Source organism: Dama dama, chromosome 23 (assembly GCF_033118175.1).
Source record: "Dama dama isolate Ldn47 chromosome 23, ASM3311817v1, whole genome shotgun sequence".
Lineage (NCBI taxonomy): Eukaryota > Metazoa > Chordata > Mammalia > Artiodactyla > Cervidae > Dama > Dama dama.
Window position 1 is genome coordinate 18,160,265 of NC_083703.1, and position 22,181 is coordinate 18,182,445.

Genomic DNA, 22,181 nt, shown 5'->3' on the forward strand with positions numbered 1-22,181 from the left:
GGGTGCACAGCAAAGAGATTCAGCTATACATAGACATGTACCCATTCTCCCCCAAATTCCCCTCATATTCAGGCTGCCACATAACATTGAGCAGAGTTCCCTGTGCTATACAGTAGGTCCTTGTTGGTTATCCATTTCAAATATAGCAGTGTGTGAATGAACATCCCAAACTCCCCAACTATCCCTTCCCCCTTCCCTGCAGGTAACCATAAGTTCAGAACACCAAATTTCTTATTAAGAAAAAACAACACCCTGCAAGAGGTAGAGATTTTATTATCTAACATATAGAAATCTGCCTCGAGAAAATCCTCCGATTTATGAGGAGGTGTTCTGACTGAGTACCAGGGTACTTATTTATTTATTTATTTATTTTTATTAGTTGGAGGCTAATTACTTCACAACATTTCAGTGGGTTTTGTCATACAGGGTACTTCTTTGACAAATGTTCTTATAATATTAAGTAGGAAAAAAGTTTTCTGACTTGAGTTTAATTTGATTCTCAAGGATTTAAAGATGTTTTCTTTGCAACCATGGCAATGAACAAAACTGGAAACTATTAAAAGGCAAATTAAACCTCGAAAAGCATAATACTATATTCATGAAGAGAAAAATATTTCCACTTGTCAGCATTTGAATCCCCTCAGAATCTGTAGTTTTGAGACTGGAACCCCCACAGCAAAATCACTAACTGGAGAATCTTTGACTAGCCAGGGCACCTCTGTTTCTAAGCAGAACTTGACTTTGAGATAAGTTGTTTTGGCCAGCAAAGAAGATTGTACCTCTGTCCCAGGGTGACGATGTTTCAATGAATCATAACGTTTACAGCCAATAAACTTCCCAGCACTCCTAGTGCTCAGCATTGGTCTGTGTTCAATAAATACTTGTTAACTTAGGTAATCAACTGTCCTGTGTGACACCAAAAAAAGCTAGGAATTTTACTTTCTTAACTTTTCGGATTTCAACCAGCTGTTGATGCATTTTCATCTCAATGGATCTGCTGGTCCTTTGTCTTTATCCTCTCTTTTCTTTGATCAGTGAAATTCTTGCTGACACTAAACCCAAGGGGATGGCTGAGCCTGATTCTCCTGCTTCCCCTACAGTCGACAGGACTCCTCCTGCACGCTCAGATGCCCTTGCCCATCTCTCCACCCAACTCCATTCAACTTTTCTTGGTTGAACTTCCCAGCTCTGATTGCTTAAAAAAATCATGGTGAACACCCATAGGTGTCCCTTTCTACCGCTCTCCTAGCATTGGTTTAGCATTGAGCAGACTTACATCTTGTCTCTTAACACAGCAATAATTGATGACTATTCCCCTGAAAACACCTGTGAAATGAAAGCTTCTTCCTTTCTGAATTGTCTTCAGAAGTGGAAGTAGACTCAGTTTTCATAAGCATAAATAATTTCAGTGTCCATTTCCCATCTGACACCTCACAGTTCACCCCACCCTTGCCCTTGGCAGAGTTCCCCTTGCTTTTGGCACTGAAAAAGGACTTAGGAATTAATGAGGCAGAGTGGCAGTGTGCAGAGAATTTTCTAGAAAAGAAGAGGGCAAAATAGACCCCTTCCCCAGAGATGCTGCCTATATGCTCTAGGGAATGAACATTTCTCAGAGAAAGGATGGTCATTGAGGCTCAGATTTTCAGCCTTTTTCTCCTATAGTGCTGTGGAGATTGTTGGCTTTTTTCTTAGCATGAAAACTATTGAGGAACATTCTTCTTACAAACTATTCATATTTTTTGGGTAAGACACTGGAAGTGAAGCAATGGAAGAGATGTAATGGTGGGGAAAAGAATGAGCCCTGTGGTGTTCGATGAGTTCCTTTGTCTTTCTGGGTCCCAGTTTCCTCATGAACAGACTAGAGGTGATAGTGATCACGCTAATTGACTTAAAGCCCTGTTGGGGGGAGTAAGAGATGCTGCATGTAAAGCTCTTTGCACCCTGTCTGGAACATACTAGGTGCTCAGTGAATAGCTGCCTTGAGAGCTGGTTCCCCTCAGTTGCTTCTCTTTGCCACGGGGCTCTTGTGCAATTCATTACTTTATTGGAGGTTGCAATCCCCTGCTGTGCCTGGGAATCCAGTTCTGAGACCTCATAGCCTTCCTGGTAAAAGTAACGACAGCTTTAGTGTTAATGGAACACCTATTATTATCAGGTATGACCTAAATGTTTTATAAGTAAGTGTTCATTCACTTCATTCTTGCAGCTATGCAAACAGACAGAAGTATTATTATTTCTAATAATAAGAGAAAGGACTATTATTTATATTTTTATATAAATTTATATATTTATAAAATATAAATATTATCACTTCCTATGCCTGAGAAGCTGAGGCACAGGGATGTTTTATTTTGCTGTCTAGCTGTTGCAACTAAGAGAGTAGGCCACTGGCCTTGTGGGGTCAGACTGTGGGGTGTCCCTTCAGTGACACCTTTAACTGTGGAGTCTTCCGTGGAGTTGATCAGGAAAGAAAATTAACACCTATTTGTAATACTCTTTTTTGAGGCAAGTGTGTTTTGAGTTCCAAAATCTAATGTATCCATGAATGTTTGGAACGATGTTCCTTTGTCAAGTCTGGGCTGCTGGAGGTGGGGTGGGGAGGGGGGCCCCTGGCTGTCCGTCTGTGCTGAGCTCTGCTAAAAGGTAGTCATGTCCACCCTCAGCTAGAGCTTTAACTCAAATGTTCATTTTCCACACATCCGGGGTGTCATTCCTCTAAGTCAGTGGGTCTGGCCAGTTTCCAGCGATGACTTTGTGCTTTTGAACAATCCACCTGGACTGGCCTAGTTTCCATAGCTCCCTACACAGAACCCTCCAGAGACAGCCGGGCTGTTTCAAGTGCCAGCTCCCATGGAGGAGGTCTCATTTTACAGGATGGATCACTGGGTTATCAAATATTTTAACTATTACTTGCAAGAATGCAGTTTCTAGGCTCTTTTCACATGCTGGCAGCAGGGAGGTGGACCAGCCATCTTCTCTATTCTGTTGCTTTTCTGCTTAGTGCCAACTGAGAAGGAATTCTTTATTGTTGATGATTATAATAGCTCTATTTCATGAGTCTCTTCTGTGCCCTGGAAGTTGGCCCAGCTTCTTATGTACATACTTTCTCCCTAATTTCACAGAGGAGGAAAAGGGGGCTCAGAGAAGTTCAGTCACAGGCGGAGCTGTGTTTTGTGTAGTGCTAAGCCCGTTTGCCTAACCACTCGGATCTCTTGCCTATTGCCGCCTTGCAGTCTTTACAGTGATAAACGGGGTGCCTGTAGGGCTAATCCAAACAACAAGAAACTTAAAAAAATTCCCGTTTGCTTCTGTAATCCATTATTCATGGGATTTATTTGTCTTCTTTAGGCCAATATTGAAAGTTAATTTGCATTTTGTGAATGTACTGCAGTCCAGGGTGTGGATGGATGAGACTGCAGCTTGGGAGCCTGAGAATCAGGGGGAAAAAAACAGGTTGAGGTTAAAAATTAGCCTCCTGGTACCAGTAAACAACAGTTGTAGAAGTAGGTAACTAAGGTTGGCTGGCCTTGTGCCCAAGTTTTATGGTATGTTGTAAAATGATGAATTTCAAACTGCAATGCAGTTTCTTTTTCTTTTAGATTTACAGAAAAACATTTTAAAAAATTTTATTGGAGTATAGTTGCTTTACAATGTTGTTAGTTTCTACTGTATGGCAAAGTGAATCAGCTGTACATATACATATATCCCCTCTTTTTTGGATTCCTTTTGAGAAGATAGTAAGAGAATTTCTGTATACCTGCATCCAACTGCCATGTTAATGTCTTACTTGACTATGGTGCATTTGTTAAAATTAATGAACCAATATTGACATACATAATGCAGTTTCGTTAAATTCAGACACTTCTAATTTGGAATTCACGATGACTGGGCAGCAACTGAGTTGAAGATTTCCTGTGTTTACTTAGCCAAACAATCTCTTTGAAGATCGTACACATGAATAAGAGAAACGAGGAGCTGGGCTGTTCAAGATAACTTTATTTTGGTGAGTCTTTGGTGCCTTAGAACCATTTCTTTCTGGACGACAATAAATATTAAGTACATGTCTTATTCCCAGTCCCCATAGAGCCCTCCATTAGGGGATATTATTCCCTCTATTAGGCAACCTTCTATTAGTTGTCATTCTTTTCTAGAAAATTTGGGGTTTAAGTTGGTCTCAGATTGTGAATAGTCTTCCTTTGGATTTAATGAAGTTTGACTTCTCTCTGAAAATGTCCGCACCCACAGTATTTTAGCTACAGTCAATATTTGGTATGCAGCGTTGTCATGCACACACTTGTGATGTGTACAGAGCAGAGAGGAAACCATTGTGCATGAAGGAAAACCAATTAATTATCACAGAAAGCAGTTAGTTTCCTCACTCAGGATTCTTTTTATTTTTCTCATGGCCATTTTTGGAAAAGACAAGCTGTCCTAGATTCATGTAATTTTAGGGCTAAAAGGGAGCTTAGATGTGGCAAATCCCCTCATTGTCAGACATTCCTTAGGAACACCATTTCCTTGAAAACATAGCCCAAGAAAACACCAAGAAAATCGGAGGCAGCATGGGTCTGTCTTACCGGATTCATGAAGTGTTTGTTTTTAATAGTGCCTCTGCTCCCATGCTCAGGCCTATCTCTCCCTGTAATCCCATTCCTATTTACCCACCTACAGAAAAAAATGCAAGGCTGCCTGTCTAGCTCCGAGAAGACAAGCTTGGGATGCTGTTCATCACACATACCTTTTTTTGGACATTATTTTTAACTAGTTGGGTAGATACATAGAAGAATTACATGGATATTCAGGCCATGTAAAATTTTTCCAAATGGCTAAGATCCATGCGTTTAACTCTTATTGACTACTGTTGATCACAGTTCATTTCTGACAGTATCTTGAATGTCACCATTCATTCATTCAAGAAGCATGTACTGATTGACTGTTGGATGCCATCCATTGATAGCAGAGCAATTAATAAATCACAGACCTTGTCCTTCAGGAGCTCACAGCCCAGAAGGCGAGGTAGATTGACTTATCTCTAAGAGGGTGAATACTTTGACTGCTTTCTCGTGATGGAGATAGGTTGTACTGAGCACAGCCCACCCAGAGTTTGCTTGTGAACCAGGCTAGCTGAGTTAAGGGTTTCAAGGAAGTCTCAGAATGTGAGGAGAATCAGTGACCTCATTGGTACCATGTTCTAGTCCAGTAGGCTGGTTGGACTCTGCAGTGGTGTGATTCATGATGACAGCAAAGGCTGCAAGTGTTTTATTTCTGAATGAAGCAGTTGTATGTAAGTTCTTGACAGTTGATCCTATCCTGAGGGTGCTGTATTGATGGTAGGTTACCTATTATTTATCAACCTGCTTTTGAGAAGAATTTGAGCACCAGAAGAGTTCAGTGAACAGCCAATGATTCTTGCATCACTTCTAAAAAGAGTGGAGTAAGTGAATTCAGTTCTATTTCTATGAATTCTCATCCCAAGAGATTTCTGTTTAGGAAAGCAGAGCTCAGAGCATCATAACTTTCTACCTCTGAGGCTTGACTTCCTTTATAGATCCAGGTTTCCTTGTGGTTGACACACCCCTTCTCAATTTAGAAAAGTAAAAGTAACCTTATTTTCAAATTTCACCATGATTTTGTTTTGGTCTTTCCAATTCAGTAAGTGTTCCATTTTAATAACCAGACCATGCTTTTTACTTTATTTTTCTCCAAAGAAAAGGCACACCATTGCAAGATCTTTTTTTAGGTCTAGTCCAGATATCCATTTCTCAGAGCATTTGTTTTTTATATAGCTATTTGTCTTTTACATGAGTAACTAGGAGAAAAGAAGTGAGAGAAATGGATTATCTTTATTTCTGTTTCATTTCTCTCATGTATACTTATATAAATCTTAGAATTATTGTTTATAAAAGTATACACATGAAAGATCTCTGAAACAGCAAAATGTTCTATATGTGTATCATAAGATTATAGTAATTAAAGTAGTGTGTTATTGGCATAGATAGTAAAACACAGATGAATAGAACAGAGAAGACAGCTATGAAGCTGATCTCATTCAGAATTTATAAGGGTATATGACAAAGGAGCTTTACAAATTATTCCTAAAGATATTTATTTATTGAATTTATTTAATGAATTATTTGATGAATGATGGTAGAAAAACAAACTATTTGGGAAACGTCTCAACTTGCATAATTTTCACCATTGGCGGTAAAGGCATATCAAAATGAATTTCCGATGGATTAAGAGTAAAATGTAAAAATCAAGTCATAAGAAATCCAAAAGATAAGTGAACACAATATAGGTTTATTAGAAAATAAAGGTACACATTAATGAAAAATACATTAAAACTTCAAATTCATAATTAGCAGAAGTAATTCTTCAGAGGCAATTCTGTGATTCTATTTTTCATTCATTTATCAAATTAAAAAGTAATATTTGGCTCTAGGGTATATCTGCAGGAAAACAAGCCCTTTCATGTACTCCTGATGAAAGTGTAAATTGGTAAAATCTTTTTTTAAAGCAATTTGTCAGTATATATTCAGAGTTCTCAAAATATTTATACCCTTTTCTCTAGTAATTTCATACTGGGACATATCAGAGAGGTTCAGACTGATATTTATATACTGGAAAATTCACTGAGGCATTATTTATACTAATGAAAAATAGGAGACAACTTAAAAGTTGAACAGAGAATAATCATTAATCTGATTTGGAACACCAAGGAAAGGAATATCCTGCAGTTGGTAAACATTTCTTGTCCTCAAAGAATATTCAGTGACATGAGGAAAAGTCTCATAAAATGATGTTTAGTGAAAAATAGACATTCATCCTATCTCTGAAAGAAAATTATGTTAAGAAATAAAATAGGAAGAAAACACGAAAAATGTTAACAGTGGTTGTTGCTGGTTGACAGAATGACAGTTTTTGGTTTTTGCTCTCACCTGGATTTTCTAATAAACCTGTATTGTCCAATGCAGAGCATAACTAGGAATCAAGTGGGAATAAGTTGCAGTGTTTATTTTTAGTAAACTGAAAAGCACTGTGCACAGGCACTTGTATTTATTGTACTCTACAACTGAGTCACACAATCCAGAGGCTTTTACCTAGAATTCACATCCCTTCCTGATAGGTTCCCTGCCTTCTTTTCACTTATCTTCACCCCCAGCATCCCTCTAGCCCTCCAGAACCCAGACCTCCTGGTCTTTCAAGCCCTTCTCACCACCTGGAATTTTCTTGGTGCTGATCTCTGCACATCAAGGGTCCTTGGGGGTCACTTGTACCCCACGAACATCTTCTCAGGTATTTTCCTGTGACCTGATGTTCTCTGTGGGTCTGCTTCTGCAACTTGAATACAAATATACCCACAGGGCAGCCCTGTGTCCCTCTAGTACAGGACGAAGGGTTAGCACACAGTAGGTGCTCAATCAACCTTGCAGACTATCTCCTTCCTAATCTAATTTTGGTAATACAGTCCACCATTGATTTGGAAAACATTTACTGGGGAGCATGTCTCCCCTCCACCTGGCCCTCAAAACGAGGTCATTTAGAGACCCATGGACCACCTATGAGCCAAACAAGCGTCCCAGATGGAAGGTCTACAAACTCATTTGTATATGGAGCAGATGTTGGTCCCCACCCTTCCCTCCCATTCGTGTGGCTCTTCATAGACCTCCGTGCTGTAAGGAATCACCTTCTATATGAAGTCCAGACTGTCGCTTAGAATCTCCTCTTTTTAACCTCCCAAAGGAGAGACAGTTGTAAAGTTTAAGGACTTCTTTTGTTGATCTTTTAAAAGAAATGAAGTTACCCTTTGTCTTAGTGACTGGAGTTTTAGGGAGAGTGGGGTCTGATGTACAGGGCCAGGACCCAGTTGTGTTTATGCTGGAAATCAGGCCTGGAAAGAAAAGTGGTGGCAGGAGCCTATGGCAACAGTGCACAGGCAGGAAGTCACAGTCTCACAGGCCTACAAGGCTGGATGGGCAGCTGGTGCAGACGCTGGTCTGGGTGTGAACTGAGCAGCCACGGGTGGACGCCTGAGCGGGCTTCACCGTGGAGGCTGTAGACACTTCAGTTTCCTGAGCTGTCACATGCTGAAGCCCTTGCAGGGACCTTAGCAATTTTCTAGTTAAAATTTTTATTTATTTTTCTTAGAGAGGTCACTCCAAATTACACAAGCTTCAGGCCCCACGATACCTGCTCTGTGTCTGGTAGAACTCCTGTGGTTGGAGAGCCTTACCTAAATCGGCAGGGCTATTCAGCTCCAAGTGATGAGAGCTAATTAGAAGTTTTGCTAGAGCTTCTGATTCTTCAAGGGCAGCAAGAAATCCAGGTTTTTGTATGAAATCTCTTACATTTTAGATGTTGGCAACTTAAAAAGCAAAAAGCAAGCTTTCTCTGGCCAAAACTAATCATATATAGAGGCTTGATAGAGCCCATGGGCCACCAGACTGTGCTTTCTGGTATTTGGAGTCAGAAGGAATGACAGAACTGCCAGATGCCAGGAATGGTTCAATAGCGGGTACTCCTGCTCTGCTGGTCCTCTGCCTATTAAGAGCAGGTCAGACAGGGTCTAAACCAGCGAGCTTTGCTCTTTTCCATGGCTGCAGCCAACAGCCAGACATTGCCTAAGTGTCTGCCACCAGTCAGAGGGCAGGGAGCTGACTGAGGGTGTGGATGGATGAATGGGTGTAAATTCATCCTTACAACTGGCAAGGCCAGCTGAAACATGTGGTCCATGGACAGTGATGTGGCAGCAAAGTCACCTTGTGAAGGTCCAAAGACAGTGAGCGTGGCTATTATACTTCCCTGGAGACTAATGGGTCTTGGAGGGGAGTAAGGAATTGCTCCATGCTCCTTTGCATGGTGGCAGCCAATTATTTCAGGAAAGATTTACATTATTGCTTAAATGGAAAGCAAGTCACTTCTTTGGTTCCCCCAATCCTCCAGAGATTATGCAGTCCAGCATTCCAAAACTGCAGACTTTCTCCAGTGTGAACACTCTGTAGAGTCTATAGTGCCCCTCCCTAAAAATGAAATGAATTACTTCTGGGTACCACTTCCTGTGCAACGCATGGATGCTCTTAGCTCCCGATGTGACAGGGACATCAGTTGGGGCTGCAGGCTGGAACTGGGGGCAGAACACGGCAGTTGGGGCTTTAGGAGAGAGAGACCAGGCTGATGGGAACGAGGACGGCCTGTGACAGCCCCGTGGGCGTCCCTGTGCTGTCAGCTCGGATGGGTGATAAAGCTGCTTCCAGTGGTTGCATTTTGATTGCTAATTAGCTTGTTGTGGGATCTGCTTTGCCACAGAATGGCTTTGGGGACTGCAGCTCGGTGTTCAATTAATCTATTGTGGTGACTAAGCTTGTCAAATGTGGGGCCGGAGCCAGACGGATCTGTTGTCTAAACTACACCTCTCCTGATTCTAAGAAACAGAGTGGGGGTGAGGTAGGAGACCAAGAGGAAAGGGGGAATCATAAAATATTTACTTCCACTGGGGACATTAGGGAACCATCCTCTTGTGCACAGGCTTCTTCCTGGAAAAGGTCTTAGGGAATTGGCTGTGGGCAGTTTTGATCCACACATCTCATGACTACCTGCAGATTTTGACAAAACATGCCTATCCCCACTCCCCTGCATCCCAGGCATGGTTTGCTTTTTTCTAAGCTCTTCGTCTTGCAGCTCAGGCCCCAGGCTCTGGGTGAGAGTTGGGGAAAGATGAGTGATTTACTGGCAGGGCATAGGTGAAGGCAAAACTGAGCCTGGATCACTTCGTCTAGAACCTCCTGACCAGACTTCTGGCCTAGTACCCTTTCAACTCTCTCCTCCCACTTCCCTGAGCAGGACAGGCTTTGGGGACAAGATCTGGAGACCCCAAGAAGGCTGTTTGGAATGTGGCATGTGACCTGCCCCAAAGCTGTGACTATTTCAGGGTCATGGCCATCTTTTCCATGCCCTGCACTGCTGGTACATGGTACCCAGCAGGATGTTATACTTCTTTAAAGGATTCAGTACTATTTCCTATCAGTCCATTTCACTATAAATTTTAAAAAAAACCTTTATTTTTTGGCAACTGTAGCAGGTAATGTGTGATAGGAGAAGAGGAAAAAACATAAGATGAAGTTTTCATTTCTCTAGGAAGGTGGAGAGTCTGTCAGTCTGAAACCTTCTTAGGAGTCAAGGTTCCTGATGCTGGCTTGGTAGGATTGCCTCACATGGTGTACAATTTCATTCACTCGCAAATTAACATATGACTTCCTCCTGTTATCCAGGACCTGTTCAGATGCTGGAAAAATAAGAGGAATGAAATATAGTCCCTAGTGTTTGGAGCACCCGTAAAAGATAGTGTAAAAACAAAATCACTGCCTCCCTTATCATCACCACACCTAGTCCTGAATCCTTGTCATCTTGGCATTTATGGGATCATTGGATCACATAGGTAACTGGCCATAGAGAGAGGGAGGAAATATTTTTGTCCTCATCTTGTTCCTATCTGGCCCTGACTGATTCTTTTGCTTTTGTGTGAGTTACAAATTCACTCTTTTGAGCCTGCCAGTTTAAACAGTATGTTTCATTGTGATTACTGCTAACTAGATGTAGCATTTTTAGGAGTGTTCTAGAAATCAGCAGTGTTTCTGCTTATGCAGAAAGAGGGCCATTTAAAGATTGAGGACTGGCCACCTACCCACCCAGGGAGAGTGGGTGGGACAGGGGAAGAGCAGCTTGTGGCTCGATGGAAAAGGGGCTTCGTGATATAAGCCAAACTTGTATCAGGTGGTGGAGGCTCAGAATTTCTCTGTGTTTGGTTGTTTATGTTTCTCTATGTTGTATCAATGTGCGCATTCTTGAAAAGTTCATGTTATTTAGGAATTGTTAGGCTTTCAAAAACTGTGAATTGACATTTGCCATTCATTCTGGAAAATTCTTGGCTGCCATCTCTTTAAACATTGCTTTCGTTCCAATATTTCTTTCCTCTCTGGATGCCAATTAAACGTATGTGAGGCCTTTTGAACATATCATACATATAACGTGTGTGTATGTATTTACATAAAACATATTTATATGTTTTCCCCCCATTCAAACTGATTTCTGAATAGTTTTTTTTCCTGCCCTATCTGCTAGTTCACAAATCTCAGTTTAGCTGTGATTATCTGCTATTAACCCAGCCATTGATTTTTTTTCTTAACTTTAGTGATCATATTTCTCAGTCTGAAAATTTCTATGTGGCTCTTTTAAAAATCTTTTATGTCATTTCCTATAGTTTCCAGTTCTCTGTCACAATTTTCATGTATGGCATATATGTTTCTGAATGTACTAAGTTGTTTAATAGTGTAAGAATTCCCATTTCTGAAGTCTTTGTGGGCCTGGTCCCACCCTTGACTATTTCTGCTCTTTTTGCTCATAAGTACCAGTTTTCTTGGGTGTTTCAATTCTCCTGGTAGGCATTTGATATTAATAAATATATATGTGTATGTGTGTACATATAAATGAACATACTAATATGTATATATCTACAGATAGACATATGTTAAATTCAGTTCAGTTCAGTTGCTCAGTCGTGTCCGAGTCTTTGTGACCCCACAGACTGCAGTATGCCAGGCTTCCCCATCCATCACAAACTCCTGGAGTTTACTCAAACTCATGTGCATTGAGTTGGTGATGCCACCCAACCATCTCATCCTCTGTTGACCCCTTCTCCTCCCACCTTCAGTCATTCCCAGGATCAGGGTCTTTTCAAATGAGTCAGTTCTTTGCATCAGCAGGCCAAAGTATTGGAGCTTCAGCATCAGTCCTTCCAATGAATATTCAGGACTGATTTCCTTTAGGATGGACTGGTTGGATCTCCTTGCAGTCCGAGGGACTCTCAAGAGTCTTCTCCAATACCACAGTTCAAAAGCATCAATTCTTCAGCGCTCAGCTTTCCTTATAGTCCAACTCTCACATCCATACGTGACTACTAGAAAAACCACAGCTTTGACTACACGGACCTTTGTTGGCAAGGTAATGTCTCTGCTTTTTAATATGCTGTCTAGGTTGGTCATAATTTTTCTTCCAAGGAGCAAGTGTCTTTTAATTTCATGGCTGCAGTCACCATCTGCAGTGATGTTGGAGCCCAAAAAAATAAAGTCTGTCTCTGTTTCCATTGTTTCCCCATCCATTTGCCATGAAGTGATGGGACCAGATGCCATGATCTTAGTTTTCTGAATGTTGAGTTTTAAGCCAGCTTTTTCACTCTCCTCTTTCACTTTCATCAAGAGGCTGTTTAGTTCCTCTTTACTTTCTGCCATAAGTGTGGTGTCATCTGCACTTCTGAGGTTATTGATATTTCTCCCGGGAATCTTGATTCCAGATTGTGCTTCATCCAGTTCAGCATTTCTCATGATGTACTCTACATATAAATTAAATAAGCAGGGTGACAATATACAGCCTTGAGGAACTCCTTTCCCAATTTGAAACCAGTCTGTTGTTCCATGTCCAGTTCTAAATGTTGCTTCTTGACATGCATACATATTTCTCAAGAGGCAGGTCAGGTGGTCTGGTATTCCCATCTCTTGAAGAATTTTCCAAAGTTTGTTGTTATCCATGCAGTCAAAGGCTTTAGCATAGTCAATAAAGCAGAAATAGATGTTTTTCTGGAACTCTCTCGCTTTTTCAATGATCCAACAGATGTTGGCAATTTGATCTCTGGTTCCTCTGCCTTTTCTAAATCCAGCTTGAGCATCTGGAAGTTCATGGTTCACATACTATTGAAGGCTGGCTTGGAGAATTTTGAGCATTACTTTGCTAGCATGTGAGATGAGTGCAATTGTGCAGTAGTTTGAACATTCTTTGACATTGACTTTCTTTGTGACTGGAATGAAAACTGACCTTTTCCAGTCCTGTGGCCACTGTTGAGTTTTCCAAATTTGCTGACATATTGAGTGCAGCACTTTCACAGCATCATCTTTTAGGATTTGAAGTAGCTCAACTGGAATTCCATCACCTCCACTAACTTTGTTCGCAGTGATGCTTCCTAAGGCCCACGTGACTTTGCATTCTAGGATGTCTGGCTCTAGGTGAGTGATTACACCATCGTGATTATCTGGGTCATGAAGATCTTTTTCGTATAGATCTATTGTGTATTCTTGCCACCTCTTAATATCTTCTGCTTCTGTTAGGTCCATACTATTTGTGTCCTTTATTGTGCCCATCTTTGCATGAAATGTTCCCTTGGTATCTTTAATTTTCTTGAAGAGATATCTAGTCTTTCCCATTCTATTGTTTTCCTCTATTTCTTTGCATTGATCACGAGGAAAGCTTTCTTATCTCACCTATGTATATATATATATGTATGTGTATACATGGGGCTTCCCAAGTGGTGGTAGTGGTAAAGAATCCAGTGCAGGAGAAGCAGAGATGTAAGTTTGATCCCTAACTTAGGAAGATCCTCTGGAATAAGAAATGGCAACCCACTCCAGTATTCTTGACTGGGAAATTCCATGAGCAGAGGAGCCTGAAGGGCTACAGTCCACGTGGCTGCAAAGAATCAGACATGATTGAGTAACGGAGCACACAGACACACGTGTATACGTAAGTGGCACTGAATACATTCAGGTATTCACTTCCTGTCTGAAGCCACCTTGGTCCAAGTGCAAAACCTGTGATTCCCTGAGCTCAGTTCTGATGTGAACCTGTTATAAGCCTGAGGCCTACCCTCTGCTCTCTTACCCCAGGGACCCAGCTTAAAATGGTGAGTATTTATCTGAATACCCAACTTTGACAGGCTCTGGACTTTGGTCTTGTGAAGCTATGAAACCAAGAGCTTATTTTCAAAGTTGTTTTTTTTTTTCCCCAGATTGACAAATACTTTTGGATAAAAGCTTTGTGGGCTAGGCCAGCCTCTCTGGGGTTTGTCCTTTCCTAGGTTTTGGCAGGTGTTCCTTCACTACCTCATTATTGCTTTGATGCTTTTAAGAAAATTAAACAAATATTTCATCAAAGCTTTTAAAGTTGCCTTTGATGGGAGGGTTGATCTGAATTGCTTAGTCTGCTACTGCCAGGAGTGGAAGTACCAGATGACTTAGGTTTAAATCCCGGGTCTGTCACTTATTAGCTACTGACATTGTCCGAGTTATGTTCCCGCATCTATCAGATGTGTTCAGGAAACCCTAGCTACTTGACAACTTGCCTGTAAAACTTAAATGTGAAAATTTTTGGTAAAGTGGTACCACAGCATTTTTCTTTATTATCTGTGTCTCACGCTAGAATGTCAGCTCCATGAGGATGGTGAATTGTTTTCCATGCTGTTTCCCCAGCAATGCCAGATGCATAGCAGATGCTCAATAGACACTGAATAGAATAAAGGGCTATTGCATGTACTTTATTTTTTCATGGGAGTATAATTGCAGTGTTGTGTTAGTCTCTGCTGTGAATCAGCTGTATATACACATACCTCCCCTCCCTCCTGGACCTCCCTCCCACCCCACCCCTGTCCTGCTCCTCTGGGTCATCACAGAGCACCAAACTGAGCTCCCTGCGCTTGCAGGAACTCCCCACTAGCTGTCTATTTCACGCTCAGCAGTGAATGTGTGACAACCTCCCCATTTGTCCCACACCTCCTCCTTCCCCGCTGTGTCTACATATCCGTTCTCTACGTCTGTGTCTCTATTCCTGCCCTGGAAATAGGTTCACCTGTGCCATTTTTCTGGATGTGGGAAGATCTAGAGTCTGTCATATAGAGTGAAGTAAGTCAGGAAGAGAAAAACAAATACTGCATATTAATACATGTATTTAAAAATAAAAACATTGGAAAAGTGTACTCTTGGGGATCAAACTCAAATCCTTATAACAGCTACAATTTAGAAGATCCTATTCCTCTTTATTATTTTATAAACCTGGTGGTTGGATCAATACAATTGTATTCCATTGCTTTGTGAAAACATGGTCCCAACCTGTTGGACCCTTGGGCTGTTTCCAGTTTGAGGCTTTTAGAGATAATGCTGGCTTCTTTATTTGCTGATGACAGTAAACAGGATAAACTATGTCTACTGTCAAGTCTTGCTCAGGCTTTCTTCAAAGGAAGCATGTCTTTCAGTGCTTGAAGTCAGGCATCATCTTCTACAGTATAAACAAAATCAACAAAAACTGATCCTTGAGCCTTGCAGAGAACAGCTCAGGCAGCTTTTAAAGCAGATTAAGGAAGGAGGGTGTATGACACAGAAGTCAGGGTCACCACTGAATCCTAAAGATCAACTTCTGTATGTTCCTCGCACAAAAGTTAATCAAATAAGTGGACTATCAATTATCATTGCTACAGATACTTTTTTTTTTTTTTTAAACAGACCAAGGAGTGATTTAAAAATGGTTATATGATTTAAACTCAGGTCTTTGAAGCTGACATGCTTGACCATTCAGTCCATACTCTTCTGCAGCTTTTTAGATAATTAAAATACTTTTGTAATCAGAAAGCTAAGTAACCCAAGGATGCTTTTATTTAATGATTAAATGATTGGGTAAAAAAATGATAATAAGAACCACCACTCATTGACTATGTTTGGGCTAGATGCTTTACAGTGATGATTTAATTGTCTGAAAAAAATCCAGCAAAGCAGGTACTACTGTGACTTTCATTTTCTGAGAGAGGTTAGGCAATGTGCCTGAGACCATACAGCTAGAGAGTGGGGAGGCCAACCAATGGTGCTGACTCCAGAGCCCACGCTCCTTTCACTACCCTTACTGCCCTCCAACTTCTTGTTTCCACTGAAGGAAGAGATGACTTTTCCTGCTGGGAGAGCCCTTCAAGCTGCCACCTTGGAGCATCCTCAGGCTTGTGGGGTCTGGGTGCTCATTACATTCAGTGTTTCTTTAGGACCTAGTGGTGTTTGCCCCCAGGGCTGTGGGTGAGGTGACCTAAAAGGTGATAAGGGAATATGAGACATGCATTTTTCTTTCGGGACTCAGTGAAGAGGTTAGACATCTGTGCACACAGAAATAAGCAACTCAAAAAGCCCAGGGGGTGGTATAATGGATAATTATGATGAGTACATGCTGGTTGAGGAAGGGGAGCCCTGACCAGTCCATCTCTCAAAAGATAATGCCTTTTTTTGGCTGCACTGCATGACTTGTGGGATCTTAACTCCCTGATCAAGGATCGAACCTGGGCCCTCAGCAGTGAGAATGCAGAGTCCTATCCACTGGACCACCAGGGAATTCCCAGGAGACTAGGATTTAAAAGCTCCATTTTTAGAGATACAAAAGCTGAGTTAGGCTTCCCTTGTATATGAAGATATCAGTTTGAGTTAGCATCCAAAGCCAAATTTGGTGTGTGTAGTTTTTTCCGGTGCTGGAGAAAACTCTTGAGAGTTCCTTGGGCAGCAAGGAGATCAAACCAGTCCATCCTAAAGGAAATCAACCCTAAATATTCATTGGAAGGACTGATGCTGAAGCTGAAGCTCCAATACTTTGGCCACCTGATGCAAAGAGCCGACTCACTGGAAAAGACCCTCATGCTGGGAAAGATTGAAGACAAAAGGAGAAGAGGGCAGCAGAGGATGAGATGGTTGGATGGCATCACCAATTCAAAGGACAACTTGGCGAATTCTGGGACATGGTGAGGGACAGGGAGGCCTAGCATGCTGCGGTCCACGGGATCACAAACGGTTGGATGCAACTTGGCGAATGAACAACAGCAAGTCTTTCTGGAGTATACAGGGCAGCATAAACCTGGGGGTTTGGACTGGAAAAGTCAAAATGTGGAACTTTCTTGCCAGCACCCATAGGCCCCCTCCTCCCTCCCATTCACCATTTGTCACTGGTGGGGGATTTTGCAGGGAGGATGCAGATGGGGGAAGAGGGCTCTGATAGCCTTCTTCCTCTTGGTTCACATCTGAATTGAACAAGCTCACACCCTCTGTGACCCTGAGTATTCTGATTTTTGGTGAAAAGACTGCATGCGGGGCGTCAAATGAAAACTTTGGGCTTTATGTCGGCACAGCAACAAAAAAGTTCGAGTCTCATCCAATGATACGTATCAAGACAGAAATAGAAGCCAGATACCTGGCCTGCCAGCTCGGGGCTGCCTCTGATTGAACACTCGTCATGAGTCACAGCTTCTCCCAGTGCAGGGAGGTGATTGAGGGGGCTCAGCACTCTTTCCTAACTCTCAGTATCTGGGCTGAGGGAAAGAGAGAAGTTTTTGTTGATGAGCTCATCCCAATCTGAATGTGTCCAGATGCCCAAATATTTGATTTGAGCCTGGTTGCTAAGAGACCTCCCACTGGGACCCAGATGCCTGAGGGCAGGAGGGCGTTATTGGCATCACTTCAGATTTCTGCCAATTTATTTTGAAACCAGAAAACCTGGAACCTTGGCCTCCTCAAGGCAGCATGGGGAGAGGAGAGATCTGAGTCAGCCAAGCAACAGAAGAAAACCCCCACACTGACCTTTTGCCAGGGATCCGTAGGAGGGTTGAGATAAAATTCTTACAGTGTGGTTGTTGACTTGGGGTGAGGTGTGCTAGTATGGTGATGAGGAAGGAATTGGAGCTCTGTGCTTGGTCATGCAGGAGACATCTTGAAGCAACCCCAGGGATTTGAGAACAAGGCTGGATTTTGGAGTTCTAAGTGGGTGTGGTGAAGGCTGTCTTGCTTCAAACCCCGTGTCTCAGGTTTTAAGTGCCTGGTGACTTAAACCTCCTTTGGCAATGCCATGGGCAAAAGTGAGGTCTTTACAGGTGTATGAGGGGAGTGCATGTGGGAGATCTGGGGAAACCCCACTTTCTCAACATAAAGCAGGCAGCATAGAGCCCCTCAGGTAACTGGTGAGAGCCTGGCCCCAGAGCCATTCATCATCAGGACTAGAAAGTGACCACTACAGGACTTAAACCCTTTCCAGGGTATTTTGTTTCTGAATTTGGCTTTAGTGTTTATTTATAAATGTGTATGGATGTGAGAAACATAGATCTTGCTGCCAAGATTTTTGCATGAGAGTTGTCATGTAATGAGAAATATAAAGGTCATAGATGGTGACCCCTGGCTTTCACCCCAAGCCCTCATTTCAATTATTTGCTCAGAGGCAGTACAACTTCTGAACTTTTTGATAGAAATGAACTGTGGGCTCCATTCTTTTCTGCATAGACTTGCACCTTTGGGAACATCTGTCAAAAAATACTGAAAGAAATATTTGTTGAGTTTGAGAAGGGCAGGCAGTCTGGTGCTTGGGTAAAAGTCCACTGCAAATAGGAAAGAACTGGAAATTAAAAAAGGAAACGAGAGCAAAGGGATTGATGGGGCTGGACTCAGCACAGTGCTGGGCCCAGTAACTGACTGTGGATTTGCTCCAAGAGGGGCCAACAAGTTTGCTTGGCTGGAAAGGGAGATGAGGAAGGAGATGTATGTCCAGTTCCATAAACAGAGTACTCTGCAAACCACGAGCATCTAGTCTGAATGTCATGTAGAAGATAAGGGGGATTTACCTTACAGCTGGGTCTGTGGTTCAAGAAGGCATCACACCAGTAGGTGATATAATTTCCATTTTGGAGAACAAGGGAAAGATCCTCTCCACGAAATATGCCTGAATCTGGAGAAAAGGCCCCTCAGTAAAGCAAGTTTTTGCTGTATGTCTGCATGCTGAAGAAACCTGCAAGAGATGTTGATACCTATTCCCCCATCCCTCTGGTTAAATATACCATGTCATCCAGGGTACCAAGGATTTGTTTCCATGAAAGGAGTGGTGATGTCACAAGGGCTACATTATGACATCATCTCTGAATCTTTCAGTTGTCCAACCAAGAGAGATGGTGTCTCATTTGGAACACAGACATCCTTGCTAATGAAGAGCCTTGGCAGGGAGAAGGACTACACTCCAAATAAGACAAACGTGGGAGATGGAGAGCCAGATCCTACGGAGATCTTGAATATTCTACAGGATACTCAGCCAAAACCTGTCTCTTAGTATTTTAGTAATGATAGATGACAAAGCCTGGGGTAAAAATAAACCCACTTCCAGTGTTGTTTCTGGCTGGTTCGATGGGAAACAGCATTGTTAACCTTGAGGGGCCCGCCGAGCTGTCTGAGATCTGGAAGCCTGGACTTTCTTGGGAGGAGAGTGTTGAGGAAGGAGGGGTGCTCCAGGGCTACTCAGGCCTAAGTCCCTGACTTGGCCCCTCTCTGAGTTCCTGTGTGAATTCAATTAGAAGAAAGGCTCTTCTTCTGGCTGGTAACTTAAATGTCTTGCCTCAATGTGTGAGTTTTAAGCCAGCAGTTGCATGAGGTTTAGAGAGCCGACACTTCATCATGGGTGTAGTTAATGCCTCAATAATTCCACAGTCTGGTTTATGTCCATCTGGGGTATAAATGCCATGGCTGCCTCAGTCTGTGAACTGTGGAAAAAAGCTGTTCGACCAGGAATGCTGAGAAGTACTTAAATGATTTTTTTTTTTTTTGCCTCATAATTTTGGGGGGAATTTTTCCCCTACCTTTCCTCTGCTTTTAGAAACACTTTGGAGAAATAGAAGAACCATGAAGGCCTCCGGGGGCACCGTCAACTCGAAGGAGCATATCCTTCTTAAAAACTGACAAATCATTTGCTTCTTTTTTTAAAAAAATCATTTGCTTGTATAAAAAATAATAGTGGTCTCCACTTGTAGGTTTATGTTTATACATAACCTTATACAAAAATGCTAATATATTCCTGTTTGTAGATTTTTTTAAAGTTTTGATTTCGAAGAGTTAATGCCCACAGTGTCAACACACTCTTAGGGAATAAGGTATTGGCAGGATCTGGCTGATGAGGCTGTTTCTTGCAGCTAGAAAACCCCTCCTGGAAACAAGAATCTAAGGCATTCCCAGATTATTGACATTGAATATGAAATGCAACCATCTAGTGGAAATCTTGTGGGTGGATATGTTTTGGGTAGAATATTTTTTCTTTTTAAAACATTCATTTTATAATCCAGGTAAAAGACAAAGAGCCACATGTGACAGCTATTTTTTTTTTCTCCTGCACCATAAGGTTTGTGGGATCTTACGTCTCCGACCAGGGGTCGAACACAGGTCTGCACCAGTGAAATACTGAGTCTTAACCACTGGATCACCAGGGAAGTTCCCAGATATGACAGCTATTAAAAAGAAAAGGTGTATACTATTAACACCTCATGTGTACCTTCTGACTTTCTTCTGAGAAGTCCAGAGTTCTTTGCTGATGTTTTCTCATCCATACCCATATGGTCCCCTTTTTTGGAGAAAGGATTGGAAAATGCCTAAAGTCAGGGAGTGGGTTAGATGTCAGAGGAGGCCTGGGTTCTTTCATTTCAACACTTGGCTCTGGTTTGTGCCTGCATTCAGTGTACCAATATCGAAACACAAACTTGATGCCATTCACTCCAGTTGTGTCTGTGTGTGTGTGTTGAAATCCACTGTTGTACATACTCCATTGTTTTGCTGTAGCCCCCTGAACTTGCAAACAGCTCTTACCAGACTGGCTGACAAACTTGATTACTCATTTGCTTATTTCCTGTATCAGGCTGCTTGCAAAGTCACTTTTACTTGGTGTACCCACCCACTCACCATAATAGGACACCAGGACTCTACTGGACTCAGTGATGCCCCTGAATGTCTCTGAGACTCACGCTTGCAGAGATACCCCTAAAGTAGATTGCATTTCAGAATCCCAGCTAATCAGTTCATCCTTGGCATGACCTCGCTCAGGCCTTAAGATTTCTTGAAGACTAGAACTTGAAATATACTAACGTCAGAAGTAGCAATATTGGAAGCAACACTGCAGTCTTCTCTGGAGCTTTTGGTTGGACTTCCTTCAAAGGTGTCCAGGGTTCTGTCACAGTCAGGCTGTGTTCTACTAGGATCAGAAAAGCAGCCACAGGCCCATTTACTTTCTGTGGGTGACAGGCACTCCTGAACTGCAAGGCGGAGTGTGACTGTTTTTAACCCTGATTGTTACACTGATTGAATCCCTTAAAATTTTTATTTTGTGGCCCAAAGGAAGGACAGTTGAGGCCTTTCATAAACAGACCCTTTAATTTCTTCCAGTCTAATCTGTGTTCCCCTGTCTGTTCACTGCATTCTAACTCCCAATGTCCAGCCCCTGCTCACCCTGCCCCCCAGCACCATTTCCTGAATGTGCAGCCTTCTGCAGTGCCTCTGGGGTAGCCATTAGCACTATCCGCCAGATCATTCCAACTCTCATTTCCAGGTCCTCTTGGTGGGTGAGTCTGTGTCATTAGTTCTGGCCAGAGTGGAGGTGATGTGTGTCACTTCCGGGACAGAGCAATCAACCACTTGCTGTGCAAACCTGGCTTGATTTCCTTCTGCCACAGGGACCAGCCAAGTCCAAGATGGCGGTTACTCTGCCAGCAGGTCCCCAACCGACTGATGAATGTGAGAAACAAAACTTTGTTCTATAAACCACCAAGACTTGGGATTGTCACCAGGCTATTCTGATGGATATCCCTTTCTTTGAATTTTGTTCCTTCACACATGCTTTTTCTCCTGCTTGAAATCTGCATGCCCCCTCCCTTCTCTCCTTGGCAATTTCTTACGGATGTTCCTTCCAGAGCCAGTTCAAAAGTCTTCCTTTTTCCCAAGTCTCTTCTGACACTTCCAGGCCTTTTCTGTTCTATGCTTCCCCAGTACTCTCTGTGCAAACCTCCATTATAGCCTCCATCACATTTTATTCTTGCTACCTATTTACATAGGGATTCCCAGGTGGCTCGGAGATAAAGAATCTGCATGCCAATGCAGGAGGTTTGATCCCTGGGTCAGGAAGATCCCCTGGACGAGGAAATGGCAATTCACTCCAGTATTCTTGCTGGGAAAATCCCGTGGACAGAGGAGCCTAGCGGCCTACAGTCTATGGGTTCACAAAGAGCTGGACATGACTGAGCAACTGAGCATGCACCTATTTACATGTCTGTGTGTTTGTGTTGGAATGTTTTGAGGGTAGGAACTGCACTTTGTTCATTTTTCGAATGTGTTTATTTCAAAAAATATAAGCTCAACAAATGTCTCACAGAGAAAGTAGGGCACTCAGAACATGGTTAATATCAGCCCACTGGTGTTACAATTCATCAGCCACAACTGGTGATTTACAAACACTGGAAGACATCTCCTTCTTTAAACATTTTATTGAAATACAATTGATTTACATTGTTGTGCTAATTTTTGCTATGCAGCAAAGTGATTCAGTTATGC